This window comes from Ictidomys tridecemlineatus, chromosome 5 (assembly GCF_052094955.1).
Source record: "Ictidomys tridecemlineatus isolate mIctTri1 chromosome 5, mIctTri1.hap1, whole genome shotgun sequence".
NCBI classification, from domain to species: Eukaryota; Metazoa; Chordata; class Mammalia; order Rodentia; family Sciuridae; genus Ictidomys; species Ictidomys tridecemlineatus.
Window position 1 is genome coordinate 63335215 of NC_135481.1, and position 19037 is coordinate 63354251.

Here is a 19037-nt window from a genome sequence, read left to right on the forward strand (position 1 = left end):
GCTTAGCCTCCAGCCATCAAAAGGAGGCCCTAAAAATTAAAGGAGATGCTTGGAGAGATTTCAAAAGAAGTCCTGTTGACTAGGTTGTAAAATTAATTATGGGAATTTTTATTTAGCCTGCAGAAAAGAAGACCAAAAGATAACTCAAGAACGTTCAAGGTGTGGGATGCTCAGAAACTCAGAATTGTCTGGAGATGAGGGAAGGGTGCTGCTGTGAGGACTCCTAAAGAATGAAGCAGGAGACAAGGACAAGGGCAACCTCACCTTTGCCAAGAGAGCGGGACCATTAGGTGTCAGAGCCTAGATGGTGACTACCCAAATGGAGCAACTGTCATCACTGTGCCCTGTCTCCCATTGTGAGCCACAATTTCCCTAGAATCCTCCTGTTACCTTTCTCATTGCTGTTCCCTCTATAAATGGTCACCAAAGAGAGTCAATAGGAATGAGCCATACAGCCCCCTAAGAGAGGGCTTCTAACTTCTCCAGGAAGTTGAACAAGAGTCCAGGTTGAACCTTGATCCTTCCATCTTCCATCTTCATATTAATGGAGGAAGATTCCTGAGCCAGGAATTTGGACAGAGCACTGCCATTTCTAAGGCTTCATTTGGGAAAAGCATATGGGGCTTGGGGCAGGGTGGTGGGGGGGCGCGGGTACAGTGAACTAAATGGGGATTAGACTTATCTAGAGGCTTCTACATTCACACATTTGGTACCTGCATTGGAATGAGTCAAATGGGCTCTTCCAGGACTGCCACGCACAGAACTACCTGTGTCACCTCCATGCTACTTGGGCTTCTCCTAGTCTGGCAGCTGGGTTCCCAGAGTGACAATTGCAGGAGACCCAGGCAGAAGCTATAGGCCTTTTATGATCAAGCCTCCAAAGTCACAGAACATCACTTTCTTCATACTCTACGGATCAAAGTAGTCACAAGACTGTCCCATTCAAGGGGAGATCCTACTTTTTTATGGAAGGAGAGTCTAAAAATTTTGGAACAGCCAAGGGACCCTGGAAGCCTACACCCAGGTACAGGATCACTTGGAGTTGGGAGCCCCTGACCCAGTCAAGGCAGATGCTCTAGCTGGCAAGTTGCTGAATGGTGATAAGGAATTGAGAAGAGGCAATATTCTGAGGCCTCTGACACTCCTTTAGGGAAACTGGAGTATGGACCAGGCAACTGTGATAAGGGTTCTCTAACAAAACAGAGATTCAAGGTAGATTCAGTCTCCTGAAGAAGGTAGAAGCCCGGTAATCACAATGGGAGTATGCATGAGGTCAGCCCAGTAGCATGTGACAAGATTCTATCACCCAGGTTGAGCACCTCAACTCTCCTCCTGAGGCCACCTGAGGGTTTGTCAAATGCTCTCGCTGAAACCAAGGAATCTTACATCTGACAATTTACACATTGCCTTTCAAATGCATAGACCATCTTTAATTATCTTGGTCGGCATTTTTCCATTGATTAATGTGGATCTCACCAGACCAGGAAAGAAGATAGAGGGTACACAAATAGAGAAAGAGGAAAAAAAGCAATCAAGGAAGTCTTTAAAATTGTTCCTGACTTCTTCTAGAGATACCAAAGGGAAAAAGGGATGCAGGGCCTGGTGGTCCCCCGTGGTCCCAGTCTGCCAACAGCATGGCTATCAGCTCTCCATCAGTGTAAAGTCTGACCCTATTTCTTTCAGGAAAGCAAAACATTTGTGCCGATCTAGGGTCCCCTGAAACCATTCAGCCTCATAGGTTGGAAATATTTGGGACTTGGGAGGGGCAGCAGAGGGACACCCCCTTAAGAGAGGAGGACCAGAGCTGGGTGATGCCTACTTTGAGATCATTCAGATCAACCCTCACATTTTAGAAGTGAAGGTGCTGTGGGACAGACTACCTGTGTCCACTAAAAATCCATGTGCTCCTCTGCATTTCCCAGTCTTCCTTGAAGTGAGGGAGGAATCATCTGAATAGTTGTGGCCAATGGAGTATGAGTGACATGTATCACTTCTGGGCCCAAATCATTCAGTGGCCCAGGCCACTGTGACCTTATTGCCCACACACAGGATGGCATGGCTACAAGATGGGAGAAGTTTTGCCCATTCTTATCAGAGGCAGAAAAAAAATTTAATTGTTTAAGCCACTGAAACTTAGGGTCTTCCTTGTCATTGTGGCATGGGCTGGCTTAGTGTGACTCATAGGGAAATTGAGGCTGGGAAAGAAGTATGGGAATAAGGAGCCCAGAATGAAACCTATTAGGTTCCTCTCCATCAGGAAAGCAGAATCAAAGCAGATGAGAAGAAATATTTCCTGCTGAAAGGTGATGAGTAGACAGTGCCCATCCTCTCACCATCTTACTTATGATTTCAGGACCTGATCGTGGACCCTAGCTTGCCTGATCCTCCCAGCAACCATGGCAAGTCCATTGTTGGGCATGTCCAAAGTAATACATTGAGGAGAGTTAAGACCAGAGCCCAGGGCTCCCCTGTGCACTGCCTGATTACCCATTTTTAGAATAACTGACATCTTTAAAAAAAAAAAAAAAGATTATAATTCTCTTTCCCCATCTACTCCAAAAAAAATACTGGTTGGTATAGGCTTATTTTTTTCCATGGGTTTATTTTGGTAGAATGTGTATTTCAATATTTAAATTTTGCCTTAAGAAGGTTTCAGCAGCTCTGGAGATAATTTGAGTCACTGAGGAGTCACAAGGCCAGGGCTGGGAAACCCCTGCTTGGAGGTCCCTAGACGATACAGTCCCCCGAGTCGGTTCCCACTGGGGTATCGCCTCCCACAGTCCCTGTCTGGCCAGCAAATAAAGAAGTTGGATTGGACCACATCAAAGCAAGATTTCTTCAAAAACTCCAAATCACATCCAGGTTCCTCTTCAGACCACATAGAGTGGGCCGAGGGGATCTTCTGGGGCTGCTTCCTCTTTCGATAGAAAGGGGAATGTCTATAGGCCTGATGGTGTCTCTGATGTCTGGGAGTTCATGACAGGTTAAAGGCCAGGGTTGGAGAACCAGGCCTCCAGGGCCCTGTCCTGTCCAAATTGCAGCCTCCTCCCCAGGGAGCCGAGGCTCACCTGAAAAAGCCAACCCCTCTGTCGCCTCCAAGCCTGGCTGCCCACCTGATCTGGGATGTCACTTCCCCTCTCCCTGCCAACACCCATATGGATAACCCTTCGCTGGGGTCCATTTCCCCTCCAGCTCCTTCCTCCTATGCCTCCACCGTCCAACACCATCTTTACCTGGATCCTAAAGCCACTCTCACCAAGGCTGTCACAGCAATGCTCTCATGCAAACAGGGAGACCTCAGGTTTAGCCTGGCCCCATCACTTAGAAATCAGAGTATTTATTTTTTCTGGCCTCCATTTCCTTATCTATAAAATGGGAATAATAATAGGCCCTGTCTTGTAGACAGGGTAGGGATTAATTAAACGGGTTAATGTTGGTAATGTTGGTATAGCATTTGACAGAATGCCTGTGTCACATTGTTAGGGTTTGTAAACAAGTCAAGATGGTGCCTGGCATTTTGCCAGAGGGAGTGGTTTGTGAAGTAACGCCAGCGAGCCATTAAGTGTGGAGATTCCTTATTGGTTGACTGCTGTATCTAGTTTATGTTAATTAAGATAAGCTGGGTGGAATGTATATATACCCCTCCTGTCCTACAATAAACGGCTCCCACTCCTGCTGTATCAATGTACACAAGTTGTTCGTCACACCACCACCACCCCCCCCAGGTTATTTTGCTGCAGCCGGATCTGTGGCATCACATGCTCTGTCATGTGAGGTTAACAGCCAAGCAGCCCAGTCCCTGGGGGCCAGATATCAGAATTTTCCTTATTTTAGGGGGCAATATGGTACATAAACCATCTCTAGCATCTAGCCCCTTGGATGCCGATCTTACCACCCATGATGCTTACACCATTCACAACGAGGAACCCAATGTGCCAACATTTCTTTTGGAGACTGCAAATAGCAAGTCCAGTTCAGGTCACATTTACATGTTTGGTCAAATTAATGAAAAGAGAGAGAGGGAGGGAGGGAGGAAGGAAGAGAGAGAAATGAAAGTTTTTCTGAGATCTGTGGATTTCAGACTTGCGGACAAGGGATTGTGAGTTTGGTTAGCATTATTCATATTTACACAATTGGGCTTTTCTGCCACCTAGCATGTGGTGTGTGCCAAACAACTCCCTCTTATGAAGCCCCTACCACAGAAGCTTTCCCATGGACCTCACCACGTTGACTCTCTTCCTTTGGACGCATCACAATCTCAGATGGTTTTGTGCTGGCAGGCTGACCCACGTTCCCCCCACCCCAACCTCCATGAGGGCAACACTAGCGTTTTCTACCTTTCTGGTCTTCTTAGTTACTAAGTACAAAACTGAGTATTCAGTAGGTGCTTAATACATGCCCCCTGCTGAACTCTGCCCACCACTGATTCTCCTCCTCCTGGCTGCAAGAGACAATGCAGTGTAAGGAAACCAGGGGGCTTCTGGGCTCACCCTACCCTGAGCTGTCAGCCTACTCAGGCACCTCGCCAGCTGTGTGTCTTCCCATCTCTAGGGCTCAATTTTGCATCTATGAAATGAACATAGTAACTAACCCACAGCACAGGGTTTTCCCCATAAGAAACCATACGTGTAAAGTACCTGGCACTTGTTGGGGAAATGATAGTACTTGTTTCACAGGGTGATTGTGAGAATTACATGAATGAAAGTTTCGGCGGGGGGTGGGGGGACACTTAGGAAAGATTCTAGCATGTTCCGTGAGCTCCATGCATCTTGCTTGTTCCGTGTTTCAGGGTTATGATTTTTCCGCCATGTTTATGGTGGTAAAATAAATGTTACATTGAACTTACTATTTATCCATTTTCCGAGTTAAGTATATTCAGACTGCTGCCTCTTTCACCACTAGCATCTATCTTCAGAACTTTTTCATCTCCCCAAAGTGAAACTCTATATCCATTTAACAATAACTCTCCATTCTTCTCTTTTCCCTGCCCCTGTTGACCCCTAGTCTGCTCTGCCTCTATGAATCAGACTATTCTACATGTTGCATACGAGTGGATTCATTGTCCCTTGGTTGGTGACTGGTTTATTTTGCTCGGCAGTCATGTCCTCGGGGTCCAACCATGTTGTGTAGCACGGATCAGCATTTCCTTCCTTGATGAGGCTGGATAATATTCTATTGTATGACTCTACCACGTTTCATTTATTCATTCATCGGTTGACGGATAGTTGACTCCATCTTTTGTCTATTGTGAATAACTTTGCTACAAACGAGTATCCAAACACCCTTTCAAACCTCCTGGTCAGTCATTTGGGGTGTACACCTATGTGCGGAATTGCTGGATCACCTGATAATTCTGTTTGAGGGATTACAAACTGTTCTCTTCAGAAAACTCAAAAACATTTTAGTTGTTATTTCTTCGCCCGTCCATTCATTCAACAAAGAGTTCACGAGTGTCCACCTCACGAGGCACCATCCTGGGTCCTGGGGATACACAAGGAGGTCCAGTCGGACAGCCTACATTCTAGGCCCCGGGGGGACCAGCAACAGTGGGTTTCTCCACTGCCTTGCTGTCCCATTTATCTTCGCGCTATCACCTCCATTAAATCACCTCACCTGATAACTCCTCTGTATCTGATCTGAGGATTCTTTCTCAGCATCCTTCCCATTTCACAGTCACCTGCAGGCTTAAGGTCATCCCTCATGCAGGCCTTTCTTGTCCTTAATGGCTTCTCTGAAGCAAATCCCCTTCCCTGAAGCTTACAGAAGCTCCTGGCTATTATTAAACTCTTGTGAATCAGGGTGTCCACCCTCCCTCCCACTCCACTGGCCTTCTTGACTGTCTGGTCCCCTAGGCGACTTCTCAAGGCTCCTCACATACCCCTCACCTTCCCTCCATCCTGCCAGGCCCAAATGTACCCAAAGTTGGATTTTTCCACCCAAAAATATGAAACCAAAGTCACCTTCTTTGGGGAAGTTTTTCATCCTCCCTGAAGTTTCAGGTATTTCTCCATTTCACAAAAAAAAAAAAAAAAATGACTTCATTTTAAGAAATTTCTGGAAGGAAATCCTGACCTACCACTGATTACCATTGTAACTTAGAAGATGAGTCTGAAAAAAAAAAATAATAAGAAGCCTGTGGAAGGCCTCCCAGCAACCTGCGGGGCCACTGGGGTCCCAAACCAGGCCCCTATTCTACAATATTCCACAGGGGACACGTCCTTTGCCCCTTGCCCTCTCCTGGACTCTGTCTGCAGGGGGTCTTCCTAGGAGTGAAGCTCAGCCCCCCAGAGGTGAGAACTGTGCACCTGCCTTCTTCCTGTCTTCCTCTGTGGCTGGAAAACTCTCCTGAGGGGCTGCTGGCTGCTTCCAGTCACTCCTAAACATGCCCCTGAAGGTCTCCAGTTCACTTCAAATCACAGGGCTTCCTAAATCCGGGCTTTCTCAAACTAGAACAATAGGGAATTTCTTGTTTTCCCTTCCCTCCCCCCTCCCACTCCCTCTGCAGCTTCCTCCTAGGCCCCTCAACCCAGAACTGGTTGGGAATTCATGCTCAGCCAACCTGAAACATTCGCATACCTAAAACCCACATTTACATTTTATTACTTTGTAGGAAAACAATTTACAATACAACCTACAATAAAATGGGGAAAGGGAATTGGACATTCTGGGGGTTATGGGGTGGAGGATATAGCTACATGTTATTTTTAAAACTTAAAAATCTTTTTTTGTTGTTGTCGTTTGTTAATGAGCAAGTGGTTAATGAAGTAACCAGTACTGTGGCATGCTAGTTGTCTTATACCATTGATGTTTCTGCCTCATTTACCCAATTCTTTTTGGGTAACTAGAGGAATTTTTCCCTAATGGGGGATCCCCTGATTTTGCATTCAAAGCTCTCCAAAGTTAGTTCCTCCCCCTCTTTTTGTTTGCATATTTCTCTGTCAAACACAGTCAGGCTGAGAAGACATGCTTTGGAGTTCTGGGTCAGAACAGGCAGGGGCTACCTTGAGCTACACATTTCTTAAGTTTTCAGACCTTTTTGAAAAGGAGTAAATCACCCCTAGGGTCCTGATTGGCCAATTTAGTCCTTTGGAAATTCTGTGAGGTAAGTTTTAAATTAACTTGCTGGAATTTGGTTCACAGGGAACTTGTTTTTGAATGACTTGATACTATGTCCATTACATAACAGCAGGAATCCCTCAGTCCAAGTCCTCAAAGCCCCGGGGCTCCTGAGAAGCAAGAGGTTTTGAGAAATGTCCCTGAACACCAGCTGATGCAGCTGGCCCTCCTCCTTCTCAGCCCACATCTCCTCGGGATACAGCAGAGCCCTCCTCTCAGCCTAAGCCCTCGGCTAAGGCTGTTGACACCCAGGGGACAGATGTTCCAAGATGCCTGCAGCCCTGGCGGTGTCCAGAGAAGAATGTTGCCTCCCTCTCTTGGTGGCTCTGCTAAGACTTCAAGAGAGGACAAGGGGGAAAGAATCAACCCGGCAGGCTCTGGAGGAGATATTCCAGAGACCTGCCACTAAAAGACAGCAGGTTGCAATGTCCACGGGCTGTCCTGCCCTTTCACCTTGGATTCCATCCCCGGGGGCGATCCCAGGAGCCACTCCTTGCTACGTGCATTCTCTCTACTCCATCAGTGTCCCCTTCTTCCACCAAGACCTTCCTATCAGAGCACTACCCCACCCCCGAAGGCAAAATCCCTTGCAACTGGGCTGCCCTTCAGCTATCAACCTGTTTTCCTTTTAGAATTAAATTCCTCAAAGGAATTGTATAGTATCAGTCCTTAGTCCTTTTTATTTTCTGGAACTTTTTATAACTAACTGCCTTTGCTGCCACCACTCCCCTGATAGCTATCGGTCAGTTCTCAGGCTGTCTCATCCCCCCTGCTATTGGCCACATTTGCCCAGGTGCTTGTTCCTTCCTCCTAGAAGCACTCTCTTCTGTTGTTTTCTAACACCTGGGCCTCTGCCTCTCCACCTCCCTAACTACTATTTTTTTGTCTACTTGAAAGGTCCTCCCCCACCCCACCCCACCCCGCCATCCTGGGGATGGAACCCAGAGCCTGATGCTTGCTGGGCCGGTGCTCTACCCCTGAGCTGCACTCCCAGCCCAACCACATCCTTAAGCAGGGTTATCCCAGAGCTCTACCAGGGGACCTCGTCTTTGGTCTATCTGTTCTCACTCCCTGAATGGTCCTCTCCATCCCTGTTTTAAATATGCTCTGTATGCTAATGAGGAAAATGAAGATGCTCACAGTACCTGGTGACAGGGTGGTCAGGGAGAAGGAGACAGGTTAGGACTTGTAAAGCACTAAACCTGCAGCTGGTATGTGTATTAAATGAATGCTGTCCCCACACCTCCAACTGGTCAATGACACCTTGACCTTCAGGCCTGGGTGTGCATGGGACCTCTAGGTTTCCATAGCTCTTCTTGATCAGCCACACTCATAGAACTGGTTGGGGCATTACCTAGGTGGCTGTCAACTCAGCCCCTGCTTTCAGGAAGCTCCTGGAGAGCAGGGACCTGGCCTGCCCACATTCCTGCTCTGTTCTCAGCATGGGTGACAGGGATAGGAGAGGGGTGAGGCCCAAGGGAATGTCACTGGGTGAATGAACAACTGCAGTCATGAATGGATGGGCTCTGCAGTGGAGCTCTGGCCCTGGGGCACCTAACCAAGGGTGTGGGCCTCCCCTAAGGAAGAAGCTGCCCACAGATCTCGGTCAGGACATACTAGAGAGCCTGGGACACAGAGGAGGATACAAAACTCACACTGCCCATGACAACCACAAAGGCCTCTTTGTCCCCTAGGGCCTGCTCCTAGGCCCTGGATGACAAGGCTTTATACTGCAGCAGTGATTGCACAGGGGACATCTGACATTCAGTGGCCAAAGTCCCGAGCGATTTTCAAAGTGTGAAACCCAGGGTCTCTGTTCAGACGGAGACTAGGAACAGGCTGAGCTGGCGTTTCTGCAGTGGATCAACGACAGCAGGCCTGATGTCACAGAGGCAGTGAGACCAAGCCAAGGTCTGCAATCAAGCAGCCTGGGTTGTCACCTTGCTGATGTGGGGAAGAAATGGCTCACAATCCTCTGGTTCTTCCATGATAGAATGGTAAGGGTCCTAGTGATGCTGGGAAGGTACAGTGACCCTATGGTCTGGGCATGGTGCAAATATAAGTTTTTACTTTCCCACCCACGACATAGAACAGGATTTTTCCATAGGGAATGAAAATGATAGAAACAGAGAAGTTCGTATTTGACCTTGGCTAGAGTGAATGCAAGCATGATTCAATTCAACTCAACAGTATTTATAGTTAGATAAACTATTGATAGTTCTATGTACCTACTCATATATCTATTTATTTATATTTACTGTGGGCACGGATATGTACTACAAGCCTAAGACGACAGTGAAATTTCCAAATCACAACTCTTTTTGTTTCTCTAGAACTTTGTACATAAAGCAACAAATGATTTGTTAAAGTCTTTAAAGTTTTGCTCTGTTAATGCCCTGATTGAGACAGGATAGCTTCTAACGAGAGGAGAAAACCAACAGGGCTCGAATACTGTACTTCACCACATAATGTCACATCCCTTCAGTCCAAAACTTGGTTTATAACCTTTCATTGCACAATTCTGTTCCTCTCACCACTTAAAAGGTAAACACAGCAGCAACAGAGTCACCAGTGGCATATGGATGCATGTCTGTCCTAAGCACTGTAAGCTGCGAGTCTAGAATTCTCAGCACTCACACATCATCAGTATATATGAAAGCCCACTGGCGGGGTTTGTTTAGAGTGCTATGGTGCTGATGATAAACCATCTTTTGATGGTGCTGAGGATGGCGGATCAGATAACCAAACCAATGATTGCACAGACTCTTTGGACCCAGAAGATTAAGTTTTATAAGTCCCGACTTCACAACAGTGTAGTCAATGTTCTCAAGTGTAATATTTTACCTCAATGCACAAATCAATTACAACTAGTGTGTTCATTTTTTTTTTCAGACCAGAAAAATGTTCACTAAACTGTCACAAAGAAATGACATGTGTCAATTTCAACTATTGGATTTTAACGCATATTCATGAGTATTCCATGCATCCTAATCTTGCAGCAAAGATGGTTTAGTAATAAATGATTTTAAAGTAACACTGGCACAGATTTTTTTTTTAGTTGTAGATGGACACGATATTTTTATTTTTATTTATTTATTTTTATGTGTTGCTGAGACTCGAACCCAGTGCCTCACACTTGCTAGGCAAGGGCTCTACCACTGAGGCACAACCCCAGCCCCATACTGGCACAATTTTAAAGAAATTTTTCACATAATCGTCACAGCCCACTTTTTTGCAAAAATATTTGATATAAAATCTGTAATGATTATGCAATGAAATACCATAACAGCTAGTGGGTCTTTTTCTTTCTCTCCTTTCTCTTCCCCCTCCCCTTCCTTCCTTTCTTGTTTTCTTTCTTACTTTCTTGAGTTGGGGGTATCTCTGTGTTGCTCAGGTCGGCCTCTAACTCTTGAGCTCAAACAATCCTCCCACCACAGCCTCCCCTGGGAATACAGGCCCAAGCCACCCCACCCAGTTCTTAAAGGTCTGGAAAATCCCAGAACCCACTTAGCATGGGATAGTTTGGCAGTAGGGTAAGACACTGGCAGACCCTCAGAAGTCCTCAGCCCTAACAATATGGCACAGGTTGCCTTGTCATTCAAAATAAAACACTGTGAGCTCAAAAAATGCAAAACTTACATGCTGAAGTTAAAATTGCTTCTTTTTCGATGGTTCCAAAGAGGAAATTCTGGATAACATCATCAAAGCTGTACTTCTCATTCTTTTGGGGCCTCTGCCTTAATGGTTACCATTGGTCTGCTCTCTGGATCAGATGCAGCCAGTATCTGCCATGTTCTTGGGAGAGGAGATGGAGGTGAACGAGCTTAGGGAAGGCCGGCTATGACCATAGGACCTCTCCCAAGAATTTGGTTGCCTCCAAGCACTTCACAGGGGCCTCCCTTAGATGCACTATTTACAGGGAGGTTAGAGGGCCAGAAAAACTGATGAGGCTCACAGATAACTAGACAGATAATGACAGAACTGCTTCAAGGACACTAGATTTGATTAGAAGCTCAACCCCATCTTTGTCTCTTTTGTGAAAAGGAAGACAGACATGTAGTTTGATGTGTAAATTGATTGTCACTTTTTCTAGAGCAATTTTTAAAATTTATCAAAATTTCCATGTGTACATATCCCCACAGTCCTAATCACTTCATACTTAAACATTTATCTTACAGAGATCCATGTAAGCACCCAAAGATACATGAACAAAGATTTCCTTGTAACAGTGTTTATCATATTTTTAAAAACTAGAGATAGGCTGGGTGTGGTGGCCCGCGCCTGTAATCCCAGTGGTTCAGGAGGCTGAGGGAGGAGGACTTTGAGTTCAAAGCCAGCCTCAGTGAAAGCGAGGCACTAAGCAACTCAGTGAGACCCTGTCTCTAAATAAAATACAAAATAGGGCTGGGGATGTGGCTCAGTGGTAGAGTGCCCCTGAGTTCAATCCCCATTATAAAAAAAAAAAAAAAAACCAACTAGAAATAACCTCAGTGTTCATTAATGAGAAAACTGTTAAATGATGTACAATGTATCTTTTCTATGGAATACACTGCAACAGTTTAAAAAAATAAAGTTAAGATCCAGCAGGTGGGTGTCCCAAGCCTGTAATCCCAGCCATGGGGAAGGCTAAGGTAGGAGGATCACAGATTTGAGGCCAGCCTGGGCAACTTAGTGAGACCCTGTCTCAAAATAAAAAATAAAAAGTGCTGGGATGTAGCTCAGAGGTAGCACCCCTCGATTCAATCCCTAGTACAAAAAAAAAAAAAAATCCATGTGCATGAACTGACTGGAGAAGCAGCTCACAATCAATCTTTAAATTAGAAACAAGTTTTCAAGCAGTGTGAACTAAATTGTGTGGAGGGTAAATATATACATATATATTTTTATAAGTTTAAGAAACTTTAGGAAGCTGGGTGCAGTGGCCCATGCCTATAATCCCAGTAGCTCAGGAAGCTAAGGCAGGAGGATCATGAGTTCAAAGCCAGCCTCAGCAATTTAGTGAGGCCCTAAGCAACTTAGTGAGACCCCATATCAAAAGAAATATATTTTTTTAAAGGGCTGGGGATATGGCTCAGTGGTTAGAAATCCTTGGGTTAAATCCTCAGTAAAGAAAGAAAGAAAGAAAGAAAGAAAGAAAGAAAGAAAGAAAGAAAGAAAGAAAGAAAGAAAGAAAGAAAGAAAGAAAGAAAGAAAGACCCAACTTCAGGAAGATGTAATTCACTTGAGAGGGGCTTGCGTGATAGGAAGGAAGTAGAAGGTTTTAAGAGTGGGAAACCTTCATTTTTTAAAAAAAATCTTCTCTACCAAATTTATAAACTTTCGTATAAAGAGAAAACATCTATTCTAAATAAATGGGGTCTTTGACCTTGGGCCTCACGAATGGTTTGATTAGCTCCACGTCTTCTACAGCAAGAGCCACGGCCACCTCGGCCACCTCGGCCACCTCGGCCACCTCGGCCACCTCGGCCACCTCGGCCACCTCGGCCACCTCGGCCACCTCGGCCACCTCGGCCACCTCGGCCACCTTTGGAGACGGATTGAACTCCGAGATACTTGCAGTGTAACTGAACCCAGCTTCAAGGGTAGCGTCATGATCACCTGCCACAGGTGAGAGAGGAGCGTGGCTGCTCTGTCTGCTTGGGGGGTGGGGACAAAAAGGGTTGTGCAATTGACAGGGCACCCTCACCCCCTTCCCTCCCAGCAGCCTGTGAGACAGGGCAGGAATTGTTATTCTCATTTCTCCAGGGGAAGCTTTGACAGGTCACTGAACTTGCCCCCCGCCCCCCACGGTCCCGTGACCGGGAAGTCAGCAAACCATAACCGGATCTGGTGAAGAGCAAGTTCCCCCAATGTGCTCTCTGCCAAAGTGCAAACTTATCGCCAGGACCAGACAGGTGACAGAACAGAGCCAAACAGGCTCTTCCTTCCGGGTCAGGTTCCCATGGAAACAGTCCATCCACTTTGCCTCTAACTTTTTGCGCAGCTACCTGACACATTCCAAAAGCTCCAAAAGTCACACATCTCAGGGATCTATCCATTCCAGCCCTTTCAACCAAGTGTTCTCAAGACTCTGCATTCCGCCATCTGTTGCTTAGCAATGCATCGTTGTAGGGCAGATTTCTGTCCCCCCTAAACTTACATGCTGAAGTCCTAACCCTGAGTACATCAGGATATGACAGGGTCTTGAAAGAGGCAATTAAGTTAAAATTGAGGTACTTAGTGTAGCTCTAACCCAGTAGGACCAAAGTCCTTACAAGAAGAAATTCAGACACCACACCTGAGATGTGGCCACCTGCAGACAAGGAGAAGGGCCTAGAATGGATCCTGCCTTTACAAGGAACCCACTTGCTGACCCCTTGACCTCAGATTACTACCCCCCAGAGCTGGGAGGCAAGACAGAGGCAAGGCATTTCTGTGGTGCTGGGGATTGAACCCAGGGCCTTATGCAGGCAAGGCAAGCCCTCTACCAATTCAGTTATATCCCCAGCCCCAACATTTCTGTTTTTTAAACCACCCAGTCTGTGGAACTTTGTTACATCAGCCCTAGCAAACTAATACACACCTCTCTCAGAAAACGACTTTGTTTTCCTTATTTCCAGTTTCTTGAAACAGGGCCTCACTGTCCTGTACAAATTATATCTTAAAAAAAAAAAAAATCTTAAGGGGCTGGCGTTGTGGCTCAGCGGTAGAACGCTTGCCTAGCACGTGCAAGGCCTTGGGTTCAATCCTCAGAACCAAATATAAATTAAAAATAAATAAATAAATAAAGGTTATTGTGTCCAACTACAACTAAAAGAATAAATATTAAAATAAACCCTTAAGATAATGGCATTAAGGTAATTCCTTCCTACAAAATAATCAGTCCTACCGTCTCAGGGTTTTCTTTGTTTTCCTGTGGTGGGGATGAAACTCATGGCCATGTACACACAAGGCACACGCTCTACCAGAAGCTACATGCCAAGCCCCTAAAAATTTATGTTTTATCTTAATGACTAAGGGGATGGGTAATGTGCCTTCAATAACTCTATAAAGTTATCAGATGTCTATAGGTACAGCTGCACATGAGAGCATTTCCAAGAGGGGTTGGGAATAGAAGACCAAAATTGGCTTCAGAATGTTCCCATCTTTTTTTATTTGTTTGCTTATTTATTTATTTTTAATGTAAGAATACATCTTTTTTTTTTAAAGAGAGAGAACTTTAATATTTATTTTTTAGTTCTCGGCGGACACAACATCTTTGTTTGTATGTGGTGCTGAGGATCGAACCCGGGCCGCAGGCATGCCAGGCAAGCGCGCTACCGCTTGAGCCACATCCCCAGCCTGTATTTATTTATTTTGATACAGGAATTGAGCCCAGGGACCCTGAACCACTGAAGCACATCCTCAGCCCTTTTTAATTTTGAGACAGTCTTGCTGAGTTGCTTAGGGCCTCCCTAAGTTGCTGAGACTGGCTTTCAAACTCACAATCCTCCTGCCTCAGCCTCCTGAGTTGCTGGTATTACAGGTGTGTACCACCACGCCCAGCACCTTTCAATCCTCTATAATTAAAATGAAACCTTTTGGCATCTAAATCCCAAGAGAGAGAATGACCAACAGAATCCCCTTTGATTTGTTCCCAGAACAATTTATGTTTTAAAATTATGAGTTTAAGGATCTGGTAAAAATAATGCTTTTTTTAATTTTGAAAAATATAAAAAGAAAAAAACCTACCTCCCTAAGACTACCTCTACTTACATTTTTATATATTGCTTTTCTTTACATAGCTGTATTTCATAATTGGATACAGGACTATGTATACAATTTTACACACCATTTCACTTATAACGCATTCCTCTGTTCTATTATCATCTGTCTGTAAACATCATTTCAAGTGCAAAATCCCATCAAGTCCATCAGTTTTTTCAAATGTTTAACTGAAAAACATCTGCATTAAAATCACACAGGGTATAGTAAAAATGCAGATTTTTGGCTTCATCCCAAACCCTGTAAATCAGAATCTCTAGGGGTAGAGGGGTAGAGGCTGGAAATCTTCATTTTAATAAGTTTCTCAAGTAACTCATGATCTTACACAAGGTTGAAAACTACTAAAATCATGGTAATCATATTTTCACAACCATCCCAGAAATGATGGACATTAGTTGTTTCCAGTGTCTCCTTTCATAAATAACTGTGCCAAGGACATCTTTGTGCATTTTGTAAATTTTACATCCTTTCCTTAGGATGGTTTCCCAGATGTGATATTTTGATAATGTCCAAAGTGTGAACCTTTTTATTTTATCAATTTGTTTATTTATTTATTTTTGATACTGGGGATTGAACCCAGGGATGCTACATCCCTCTTCCTTTTTTTTCAAGACAGAGTCTCACTAACTTGCCAAGGCTGGCCTTGAACCTGTGATCCTCCTGCCTGGGCCTCCTTCGAGTCACTGGGATTACAGGGGTGTGAGACCACACCCAGCAGGTGTGAACCTTTTAAAGAGGCTTGATAAACACACATCCCACCTGCACACACGTTTAAGCGCACAGCCAGCTCAGGTTTCAGGAAGGCGTCTGTGGCCAATCACTTATCTGTACTCGTGGTTTATAGGAGCTTTGATTTTCCAGCTCTCTTTTCAACAGCATTCCATCTTTATTACTGATGGGTTGCAATAAAGTAGGGAAGGAATGACTGGATGGTCAATAAATGTCCTTCACTGATACAAATCTGGCCCGGCCCATGTAAAACCAGAGCAGCAGATGACCACGGACACCCTGAGGCCTCCAGCCAGACACAAACCAGAACTCAAAAGGAGCGCAGCAGCACCCCAAAGCACCCCTGTCCCACATGCCACAGGAACAACACTCTCCTCCATGCAAGGTGACTACGGCATTTGGAGGCAGATGCAATGGCAAGGATGCATGGGCTCCCCCTGCCTGAAGAAGAGGAATCATCTTTCAAAGAACAAAGACCCCAGCAGCTGTTGGGATCTAGGGACCTCAGGGAGGAAGTTCGTTTCACAGAGCCACAGTATAGTCGGGCGGGTGCAGACTTGACTTAGGTGGAACTTACGAACTGCAACAGGATCAGGGAGAGCCATGAAGTGGAATGTCAAGTGCAGAGCAAACACGCTGTTCTTAGACTGCGTGTTGAAATGGTTTGGGGAAAAAGGAAATGACAGAGACCTAAGCATCCTAAAGCATCCTGCTCTGCTCAGGGCCACCAGAACTCATTCATTGGTTTAACCAGCATTTATACTGAATTTACTGTGGGCAACCACTGGTCAAGAGCTTTACCAAGGTTAACTTATTCAGTCCTCAAGCCAAGCCCGAGAGGTGACATCACTTGTATTCAATATATGAGGAAACCGAGGCACAGAGAGGTTAACTAATGTCTAAAGTTGCACAGCTAACAAGTGGTAGAGATGATATTTAAATCAGAATGAAAGACTAAGGGACATAAGAATTCAATATGTGGAAATATAGATTAGTGGATGAAGTCAAAGCCACAGAGTCAACAAAAATGACATTCAGAGCAAAGATGCTATCTGCAGACCCTCACACCCCAGCAACATTATAAACCAGATTCCTTGTACCCGTGTTCCCCAGCCCCCACTCTGGCTGTGTAAGTAACACATCAGTGCAGCGGGGTGCAGTTGTGGGTGGTTGAGCATCATGTGTCTTCTGGAGCAGCATGGCAGACCAGCCTATGAAAGGGCCCCAGGCACCAGTGTGCTTCAAGGTCCCCCTGCCTGCTGGCTGCAGACCTTGGCGCCTAAGCCCCTTGGGGCGCCCTCTCCTAGTCCATCTCTTTGCCCTAGGGAAGTCTTGCGTTTTACCTGAAGCCCTGCAGAATCCGCCATCAGGGGCCATCATGCCTGGCCTCTGAGGCCTCCAACCACTGCAACCAATTATTTGTGTTGTAAACTCCCATGAGGAAACACTCTCCAGGATTTCCCACCAAACCTGGCCAGCCAGCTGACACACACCACACTGGAGCAAGCCACCTCCCCCTTTAAACCAACACGTTCAGTTAAAAATAACACCGGCCACGTTTGACAGCCACATTTGCTGATTAATTCTCGTTTGCTCCTTCTGCTAGGAAGGTGGGTAGGATGAGTTTTCCAGTTCCAAACAGAGTTCTCTGAAAGTGGCATCAAAAAGTGGTTGGAGGATTTAGCTTAGATTGCTTAGATTGCCCCCCCCACACACACACACCCAATGTGACCCTGTCCTCCCACTCCATCCCCTGAGCTGGTGCTCCTGCCTGTCTTTGACCTAAACTCCTGCAGAGACCTGTTTAGAATGGAGGAGATGCTAGAATCTCCTCCAGCCCAGGGTGGTGACCAGTCCCTGCCATTCGACCAGCATGGAGTGGCTCCTCTCAGCCACCTCTTCCATTCACTTGCACATGCACATGCATCTGGGGATCTCAGCCATCACCTCATTCCATCTCACAACCACTCCCATCTCCCAGATGAGCAACCATGACTCTGAGAGGTCAAGGGACATGTTCAAGTTCACACAGCTCTCGGAAGCAGCAAGACCACAATCCTATTGTCTGCGGCCCCGCCCTTTACCCAAGGATGATTAAGGAATTTATTCTAGGTGATGTAACTGACAGCTTCCAGGTATTAAAGTCTCCATGCCCAGCCTGGGGCTCTGATAACAAAACCCCCCCTCTCTCCTCGCACCTGTCTCCAAAGGTCTTTGGGATCTGGGAACTGAGGGGCTGAAGTATTTATGGGCTCTAGTGGAAGGAGAGCTGATCCCTCTGGGAACCTACTTCTAATCCAAATAAGCTTATTTAAGGAATGTTGTTGCCTGGGCCACACATCCCTGGCTTGATGGCATCCGTAAGTCACCGAGTCTATTCCTGGGGGATCTTCACCCTGACATGTTTTCTGGCATCTCAAGGTTAGGAAAGTTCATTGGAGTGTTCCCACCCTCAGCCTCACAGTCTCTCCTCTCTCCCTTCTATAGCACTTACTGAGCATTTTTCTACCTGGAGCCGTCAACATTCTAGATCATGTTTCTTGTAACCATCAGACGAGACATGTATTATTGTGGCTTGGCTTTGCCAGATGGGGGAACTGAGACATAGATAGCTTTTTGGTTGTTTGTGTGCCTTTCAAAGGTCCCATGGCTGAATGTTTTTGTGCCTTTCAAAGGTCCCATAGCTGAATCCACCTTCTGACTCTATGTTTAAGACAGCTTGCTCAGTGGCACGTACCTGTAATCCCAGCTACTCAGGAGGCTGAGGCAGAAGAACTGCAAGTTGGAGGTCAGCCTCAGAAATTTAGCAAGACCCTAGCGACTTAATAAAGATCCTGTCTCAAAATAAAAAATAAAAAGGGCTGGGGATGTAGCTCAGTGGTAAAGCTCCTCTGAGTTCAATCCCCAGTACAAAAAAAAAAAAAAAAAAAGACTCTGGTCTCCAGTTATCGGAGGCTGCTCAACTCTCAGAGCAAATAGTCCCTTGGTCCCATTTTTCAATGGTTGATGGTCCACGGGGCTGATGATGTGACATATCCTGAGAAGACTCAAGGGCCCAGGTGCCGATGTCAATACTCTCCTCTACCCTGGCTACTGGACGAGGGACATCAGCTGTCTCTAAGAGCAGAGAACCCCAGGTTTCTGAGGTTGTACTAAACCAAAACAAAAAACAAACAACAACAAAAAAAAAAAAATAGGAAGTTCGCTTGGCTTTCTGCTTAGTCTGGGCCCAGCTAACCACGTCCCGCCTAGGATCAGCATGGCGGCCAGGACCTCATGAGTAATAACCCAACGGGGTTTTTCTTGAGCCTTACACTCCATAACCAATAGTAGCACCTGGCATTTTCCTAGGGCCTCCCCCAAGAACCCACAGCTCTGGGACAGACATGAGCTCACATCTCCTGGTAATATTAGCATGTCCTCGAGAGCAGGAGGGAAGAGTGGCCAAA